Here is a 9,815-nt window from a genome sequence, read left to right as displayed (position 1 = left end):
TATTGACTATGTTAAGATTAAAAAATTATCATTATGAATCAGTTTTCCATTAAAACATGAATTCATGTCTGTTCTATGAAATAATGTTTATTTGTAAAAGCTTTTGTACCACCCATCCCACAGTTGTCAGTCACAGCAAATTCTAGATGGTTTTGATAGTGCATCCTCTTGGAAACTGCCAAAGACTTGGGATGGATGAAACACAAGCCATCAGCAGTCAAACTAAGTTCTAGCCACATCACCAGGAAAGGACAAGGAAGCTTTTGAAGAGCAATGTTTTGCTGTAATTAGCAAGGGATGGATTTTTTTTTTTTTTTTGAGTCTGCCAAAGAAAGCATTGTTTTAAACCCTTTTCACCTTGAAAAGTTGTATGCAGTGTCTAACAGCATTATTATGTTTTCATAGTTCATGAAGTTGTTCCTTTGTTGTTAAATGAAGAAACACATTTTCACATGAAACAGTTTAAAATGGCATTAACCACCTGTAAACATTGGTGATTAGAGATAAGGCAAGAACATGAAAGACAGAGGTCAAACCTCAAGTGGGGATTGAAAGACCCTCCACATCCTAAAGCCATTGAATTATTGAATGCAGCTTCTTATTGCAAAGTTGTATTTCAGTGGTTCACCAAGAAGAGGACTTACCTTCTCCTCCCGTATGTTTTAAGGTAAGGTATCTGAATTTCAGGCTATTCATTGTCATTCAGAGACATGTCCCTGAAGGCCAGTTTGAGGCACCCAATCCCAGAGGTGCAGGGTTTAAATCATATTTTCACTTCACATCCTCAGTGGTAGCTGTCAGCTACTTTAGGTGAGAGAGCAACTTATTTTGCAAGCTGGCATGCCCTGTTTTGTGCATCATCTTCCCCAGTGCATTGTACAGATAGCCTGCCTGGGATGCTGTGAATACTCCAACATATTTACTCTTATAGTCTTATGAGGTTAAAATCCCTGGAAAGCACAGCTGGGCTAAACTCACAAATAAGATTTAAACATAAGTGGTAAAGTAACTTGCAGCCCTAGGTTAAATACCTTTTCTATACTTGCAAAAATTTGTAACATGGTAAAAACCCACTTAAGCAAACAGATCAACATAGAAAATAAGTTTTTTAATTGTTTTAATTCCTGGGGATTTGGTTTCTTTTTAGAGGAGTAGAAGATATTTTAATGTTTGCCCACCATAGAAGATACATGCAAGTGTATATGCAAGTTAAATATTTGGTGACTTTCTAGATCATTATGGATTTGCTGAGTGATCAGAGGAGCAAAGAAGATTTGAAGAGAAGGAGAAATGCACAGGATTTTTAGTGCTAAAGTGAATTAGCTGGACCAGCTGAACCTTGAAAATCATGTTCAACAAACACAGTCTAATTTACATTGCTAGCTATGCTGGGAACAGAGATGATTAAGCAAGCACTTTTACTTCCAGTTCTAACCTGAGGGATTTGAAAACAGAGAAGGAAGGTGGGTTGGGGGAAAGCTGAACTGGGACAAGAATAGTCTTAAAATTCATAACAATAGAGAATAGAGACTAACTGGAGAGTGGCAGTACAGTTTTCTAGATCTGAAGCTAGCCACATCCAAAGAATGAGAATGGACGACATGGATAAGAGTGATCTAGAGCTACATTAAGCTTTGTAATTTACCTATTCAAAAACCTATAAAGCCCCGCAGATTACCTCAAATTAAAAGTATTTGAAACATGAATCTGCAGCTTGATTTCACCTTTTATTGAATAAAACCTAAGCTCTTCAAGACAAGGACTTTTGAGCATACACTGTTGTGTGTGTATTGTTTCTTCTCAGATGGAGCTGAGAGACTTAGCTGAGCCTCTATGCTTTTCTGCTGTAGACAGTAGTCCCAAAATGAGATTTGAGGCATCTATCCAAAGTTTTTAATTTAACTTTCACAACATAACCAGAGGATAGAAAACAGCAGCAAGTCATGTAAGTAGAAACTCTTGCTAATGCCCCATTTACATTGACTAAACATTTTTAAAACCAAAAGATATGACAGAGAACTATTGCAAGCTTAAAGTGCTCTTTAATCTTTGCATAGCTGGAGGTGTTTCCTGTGAAACTACAGCTCTTGTGACCTGGGATTTTTGTCTTCTGCATTTGGTATCTGCAACCCTGGAGCACCAATGTTTCCAGAGAGAGCAAAATTCTTTTAGAAAGTATTCTATCCTTGCAAGCCAAGCACTGCCACTTTTAATCACCATGACTAGCAGCCATGTTGAAACGCAGCAAGGAAGACATTACTCGCCACAAAATATGTCAGAGTCTGGCTATGCAAAAGTATGCCAATTTCTTTTATTAATGGAGCAGAATCCAACAGATACCTATTATCCACTGACTCTCAACCCCACATGTATACTTCCCAGTAAGTACTAATTAGCCATTTGAGAATCCACCAGAGAATAACAGTTTCATTTAGTTCAGAATAAGCAGCCCTGTGGGATAAATTGTCATGAAAAGCTATATTGTATTTGAAAAGCAGAGAAGCCTAATAGGAAACAGAGAAACCTAACAGGAACCTGTAACCCCTCTATAATTCAGAGCACTTAAGCACTGTGGTATGGCAGGTTTTGAACATCTTTTTTTTTTCCGGAAGTACATTTGGACAAATCTTCTGAGCAGCAGAAGAACAAATACAAGTTATGTCTCAATGGTTACCCAGGGCACCACTAGCTGCAGTCACATTTAGGGCTGCTCCGAGGTGCCTGAAAAGTTTGATCCCTACTCTATTGCTGTCAGCAGTAGCCTGATGCCAGATTCAAGAGAACAGGAGTTTTACAAGCAGTCCCTGCCTTTCGCTTCTCCTGCTCTGTGCTAGTAGAAGGGAAATACAACACAAAACAACTGAGCTTCCACCCTGTTAGTTTCCTGTTCTGGAACTGATCTTCTACAGAAACCCTCAGGATACAGCAACATAGGATTCCCCTGCATACACATTGTTCAGGTTCCAAAAAATGGAAGAGCCCAAGATCTGAGACCCTTATCTCCTCCTGACAGCTCTGACAGCAGCACAGTAGAATGTATAATTGTCATCCTAACCCAGAGCTGAAGCAAGAAACCTAATTCATAAGTAGGTAGTATATCCCATTCAAGCTCTTTGCAAGAAACTAGTATCAGCTTCTTTTTAATATGTCTGTATTCAGCATTTCTATATTTAATAAAATAGCTAGATCTTTATTTATTGAAGTATCTTCATAAATCATTCTTCATTTCTCTGGAACCAACTAGTCTGTTGTTTTCCTCACTAATTCTTTCTAAATGAAAAACATGATATATTTCTCCTAACTCAGCAAATCTTACACCTTCTTTCTTTAGGGAGAACTCACACTCTTGTAGAGCATGGTGCCCTTCTTCCCCCACCATCACCTGACCCTCAGGCAGCTGCCCCAGCTTGGTAAGCAGAGCCTTAAGTAGAGCACAGAGACCCTGCCTCCCCCCTACCCCCATAAAATGCTGGCAGTATTGCTAGAGGCTGGGCTGGATTGGGCTGTCTTATAGGTTGTTTACTAAATAACAAGTTTTACATGATTGCATTATTTGTAGATACTATAACATGAAGTCAGATAGAATCTACATGCACAAGTGGGTGATTAGAATAGCAAGCTAATACTAACAGAGAAGGCTATTAAAATAGAAAAAAAAAACTCCTAATGTCTTAAAAAAAAACCTGAACAGAATAATGAATGAAAAATTATTAAAAAAAGGTAGGGGGGCATGAAGGAATTGATGTTGCACTTAATCTTAGATTTCCTAGTTCTTTTGAAATAGTGGAATGATGTCCCTAAGTTGTCATATTTTTTTCTAGAAGCTTAATCTTCTAGTTAGAATTGCTGTCTCTTCTTACAGGAGATACTAATCATTGATCTTCCAGGTGCCTGCTGGTCTTGGGGCTGGCTGGGGGAAGGGAGAAGGATCAATTAGTACAAAACCAGACTCATTCCTACCTGAAACTGGCTTTTGCTCTAGGGTTTGTGCTTGCAATTAGTAGGAACTTGGTTTAATGGTAGAGTTGTTCCTTGTGCTTCCTTTTCATTCAGTACAGTAAGTGTCAGAACAATGACCTTGTTGTGATGAGCAATAGTAGGACAGAGCTGCCATCAGTGAAAAGCCAGAGACTACTGGCCTCTCTTTATTTACAATCTATGTTCTGCTACACTGTGAAACAGTTGCAGATCATCCATGCAGGGTTTCTATGTACCACCTGCAGTAAGGAGGCTTTGGCATATGTGCCTGACCGTACAGCTATTCTCACCATTATTCAGGCAACTGCACATCTAGCTAACTCAGGTAAATGTCAAGTATCCTGTTTTGCTAGCTACTGAAGCCCATTGGCCTGACCTGAGCGGCATTCTCAGCTCCTCAGCTGTTATCTTTTTGCCCAAGAACTGTGTGAGTCATTTCACTTACTTTCATTTCCAGTCAGGTAGGGTTGAACCTCCAACATTGGAAACCAGACTTACCCTATAGAGGCCTGTTACCACCATACGTGCTCTCTCTCCTCCCAGCAACATCACACAGCTGACACCAGGTGAAACTAGTTATTCCAGAAGTGGTAGGATAGCACCAGCTGCCAGAGCAGTTTGGGTTTGTAGATGCCTGGCCATTCAAGGTCTTTTAACATGGTACTAGAGAAGGTCTCTAAGAAGAGGGAGAAGTGACAAGCATCAGTCAGGGCTGTTGAGATAAGTGAGTGCACACAGTCACTTACGAATATATAGAAAGACTTTTCTGTGAGATTTCCTTTACCTTGGGGATGTTCCAGATGTTATCCTGTGCACCGAGATTTTGTGATGGTCATATTATAGACCAGGCCCACAAGTCAGGGCTGTTACAGTGTTGATTTCTGTTTTTTAGTCTTGCATCTGTACAAGACTTCACCATGTGAGTTTATAGAGACATCTTGCTCTGGAATCCTGAGCTGGGGCCTGAGTTTTTTCATAAACTTCAAATTTAATCCTCACCATTTCATTAAATCTCTTTTTGTTCCAAATATGTCTCTTACTCCTACTGATATTATCTCATCTGTTTCTTCTTTCCCTAGCCATTTAAGATGGGTCATCTGAAGATCACCTTCACTTCAGATTACATAGTATGTCTTCTGTTTGCAAACCTTTTCAACCTGTGTAAAAAGCTGCAGAAAAACAGGCTCTGGATGGTGTACAAGCTGGCAGACAGCCTTCTATCCATATGCTTGTGAACTATCTGAGCAAGAAGACAAATCAATACTAACTAATGGTCCCCTGGAAAGTAAACAGTTTGTTCACAGTGGGTAATGTAGCAAGGAATCCTGTAGGCTATTTTTGCCTTTACTTTTTTGCACCATATAAACAAGAGTTTATACACGTAGCGAACATAAGACCTGTTGCTTATAAAGGTCACAACATTGGCTGAGATGAAAGGAACCTACAGATTCAGGAGAAAAGCTGAGGTGGGGATGTTACTTCCATTGATGATGCAGGTAAAGTGACCATTTCAGCTACCTAGTTGCTAATATACAGCAGTTCCTGAAGACTGGAACATACCTAAAAATGTTCAAGAGCTCAAAGTATTCAGCCTCATAGAGTAACCAGATCTATCTCCCATTTCCTGCAGGAGGGATACTGTTTTCATATTTGGTCTTTCAGTCTAGCAGACAGAGCTAGGGTGAGATCTGATGGCTGGTAGTTGCCTGTAGATATATTCATACTCGCAAGACCACAGATGTTTTCAACAGGGAGGGTTGTTAGCTATTGGAATAATTTCCTAATAGCAGCTGTGGATTCTTTATCATTGGTAATTTTCAAATCAAAGATGTATTTCTACCTAAATTAGATATTGTTTTTCAAACAAGAATAAACAGGGAGATCTTGTGGTTTGTCTTACATTAGAGGCTAGACTAAAGCCTCTACTAATTGTGATGTTCTCTTCTGCTCCCACTGAATCTATATTTTGGGGAGTTTTTTGAATAAATCATTTCATATTTTCTTGCTAGAACATGAGTTCATGAGAACATCAAAATATGACAGAAAATTCAGAATAGGAGAAAGCAAATACTAAAAAATGGGAAAAGTTGGCTGATGAAGGTTGTCTCACAAGCTATGTTAGAAAGTTCCAATTTCTTATGCCTATGCTGAAGGGTTTACAAAAGTGCCAAATCAGTTGATATTGCATTAACTTCATGTGAAGCTCAGAGGAAAGGTTCAGTAGTTGGCCAAATGTAGGAAAAGGGTTTTTTATATGTATCAGACCTTTTATTCACAGGTTGTCACTAAGCAATTTCAGCTTTTGGGAAATGAATTAGTATCATTAGGGGAGGTGAGTTCTTCCTTTATTGCAGTCCCTTCCAGCAAGGTTTGTTCTCACAGAACATGAACAATTTTGCTTAATTGCTCTGTGGAAGTACATGATGTTATAAAATGGACCACTGTACACTGACTCAAATATGTGTTTGAGTGTTATGCTGAATGAATATCACTCATAAGCCTATAACATTGGCTTATGTTCTGTTCATGATTTCCTACAACTTTGAATCCCAGAGTTTCTGTGTGTTTTCCATCTCCTATGCAGTTAATCACTCCTGCCAAATGAACATCCTTCTACAACATTTCATCCAGTTTTTTTTCATTTAACTTCTCTGATTTGTCTAGCTCATTTGAGTTTTCTGGTTTTGTCCTTTACATACTATCACCTCATCCCAGCTTAGTGTTGTCTAGTGTTATACTGCTTTAACAGTAAAACTCTCTATTGCACCCTCCAGGTCATCAATAAAAGCATTTTGAATAGAGCCGGCTCCATGACAGTTGCCTGGGGAGCCCATTAGTTACATTCTTTTATTTTGGCCATGAACCACTGATAACAGATACATTTTGCTTAGCTCAGCGTGTTTATTCAACCATTTTGGCCTGTGCCATATCAGAGTTTCATTTAGAACGTATTTCTTCTTAATGAGAGGGTCATTAGAGAAGGTATCAAAGTCCATTCTGCAATTCTTAGATGACATTTATTGCTTTGTCTCTACCCAGACCTGGGTAGTTCATAGAAAGAAATCAGTTTGCTCTGAGAGGATTTGCAATTGACAAATCCATTTTGACTCTCACTTATTTCCTTGTTTTCCTTCATGTGCTCACAAAGATCTTACTCATTCCAGGGTTTTTTCTGACATGTGAAGGCAAGCTAACTGATACACAAATCCCTGATTAGTCTTTTCCTCTCATTTTTAGAAACAGAGTACATTTGCCCTTTTGTAGTCTTCTGGTGCTTATTTACTCTCCATGACTTCTCTTAGATAACCACAGATGGTTCTGACTTTACTTCTGCCATTTTTTTTCAGTTTCCTAGGATAAAATACATCACACTCAGGCAGTGTGAAAATGTCTAAGTTCTTTAAGTATGCTGATGTCTCCTGTATTTCTGTGAAGCAATCCTGCCACTCTTTTGCTGGTACTATTTACATTAACCTTTGCTTGCACTTGATCTTTTCTCTCACAAATGCAAAATAAGACACTGAACCTTTGGCCTTCTTGGCATTTTCTGCTGATGACTTCCCTTTTTCATTTGGTACTGGATCAATATTTTACTTGGCTTATCTCTCTCTCTTTCTCTCTTAATGTATATTTAGAATTGTTTCTTGCCACTCCTGACATTTCTTGTTAATTCCCATTCTTTCCCTTTTTGATTTTTTTCTCTGCACACTTATGATAATCTTTGATACTTGTCTCAGTAATCTGATCTAGTCTCTATTTTCTGTAGGCTTCTTTTCTGTATTTAAGTTGAATGAAAAGCTTGTGACTTTTCCCACATTTCCAAACCTTCTTCCACATCTCTGGTTGGCTCACCAAATTGCTCTTTTAATCCTGTTGAGAAGATGTTAACATCACTGCCTTGCTCCACAAAAAGAGATTAAACCTGATTCAGAGTTCTGCCCTGCTACCCACGATTCACTTGCCTATTAAAAATCTTTTACCTTCTTTACTGCATCTTTCATAAAAAGTTTAAAAAAGTAAAACATTTGAATCAAAGGTATTTAGAAGTTTTTCATGGTAATTATTCCTTTTTTTTTCTTTCTGTTAAAGGGAATTTTTGGAAAGAAACCTCCATTTGACCAACACTGTACAGAAAGGGAACAGCAACAACAAAAATCCTTCAAAAATATGAAATATGGAGGATTTTTATTGTTTCTTTTGTGTATGGTTTGATTCTGCCTTCTTTAGTAGAAAATATGACAAACACAACAGGGGACAGGAAAGAACAGCCCAGATGATAGTTGCATTTCTGTCTCTGGTGCTGGCTTTTACTTGTAACCTTGTTGCAGGAGAAACACAAGCACAGTATGTGGTTTGATCAGTCACTCCATGACCTGACAAATATGTACAAACACCAGCTGTCTAAAGTGCTGCTTCTAGCTGCCTTTCTGGCCTTGGTCTCACAGCAGTGTTGTGAAAGAAGCTGTCTTGGTGAAATCAGGTTCGTCTAAAAGAGAAGGTGAAGAGAGAAAGAAATAGGATGTAGCAATGGAAAGGACACAGGGGGAAAGAGAGGAAGAAATTTCATTCCTCGCACTTTTTACTCATGCTCAGGATGTCATGAGAGGACACAGCTACTTTGACCCTGGCTGCCAGGTGGTGAGATGGTAGATATAGACTCTACCCATCATATACCTTCCCCAGTTCTCTTAGTTCAGGGCGCCGAAGTGGGGCACTTTGAAGTGTCTTGCCCCGGTAAGACAGCACATTCCATCTTTTTTCTTCGGATTATGTTTAGCCCATCAACTTCACTCCAATTTCTTTATCTCATTCTTAGTTTACTGCCATATAGGTTTAAAGTACTTCCTCCCATTTCCCTGAGAAATACTGGCAAACTTTCCTGTGGGCCTAGTTCTGTCTTTCCATTTTTGTGTCTTAAATTCCCCATTGCCTGTATTTGTGACTGGATCTGAATCACCCCCACCTCTTTTAACCCTTAGCCTTCTCCTGGGGCAGGCCTATGGTTCTTCCAGTTGCACCAAGGGTCTAGGTCCCTTGCTGGAAGGCTGTCCATGCTGTGAGCCCTCATTGTGGAGGTCTTCTGTGGGCCAGAATAGTCACTGACTTGAGTCCTGGGATGTCCAGCGAGTTGAGTTATGTTTCATTTCAGAAAAGAAATGTGGTGTGAAGTTCTTCTGTTTTTTTCCCTTTTGCAGCAAGGTTTTACAAAGCTTGCTTTGCCTTCCGATTCTAAACAAATCCCTTTCACACAAACAGAGAAAGGGAAGTACGGAAGCCACACAGCCTTACCAGCCCTGAGCTGAACATGGGCAGCTCCTGGAGCAGTGGAGGGACAGCCCAGGTAGGTCCGTGAGAAGGAAGCACAGGCTAGCAGGGAAACACCTGAAGGGGTACAGGAAGGTCAGTCCATGCTGACATTAATATAGCATGGCAGTAAATGGTTCCTAGAGAGATGATTTACTTTTTCAAGCAAGACGTTGCTAATTTTTTCTTTCTCTAGACCCCAAAATGCAAAACAGATGAATGAGCAATGTGCCAGTTCCATTTTAAGGGATTATAAACAGATGCGGGCAGGTCCTTCCACATGCAGCAGCTTGCATGTCTGTAGTATTAGTCATGATAACATAGTTTAAACTAATGTTAAACTGACTTTGACCAAAAAAATCTTCATTCCCTCTGGCAGGTTCTTCTGGGTTTGCCCAAGAATAAGGGCAATGAGAAGGTGGGGCACAGGCTCATTAAAAAGCATGGACTTAAAAATGTAATGTTGCTCTAATTCTGAGACGTTTTCTTGTAGTGAGGCTCTTTTATGTTTTTAAGCAGTTGAAGTGGGCCTG

The sequence above is a fragment of the Apteryx mantelli genome, chromosome 7 (genome assembly GCF_036417845.1).
Source record: "Apteryx mantelli isolate bAptMan1 chromosome 7, bAptMan1.hap1, whole genome shotgun sequence".
NCBI classification, from domain to species: Eukaryota; Metazoa; Chordata; class Aves; order Apterygiformes; family Apterygidae; genus Apteryx; species Apteryx mantelli.
The sequence above is the reverse complement of the archived record's forward strand: the minus strand, read 5'-3'. Positions refer to the sequence as shown.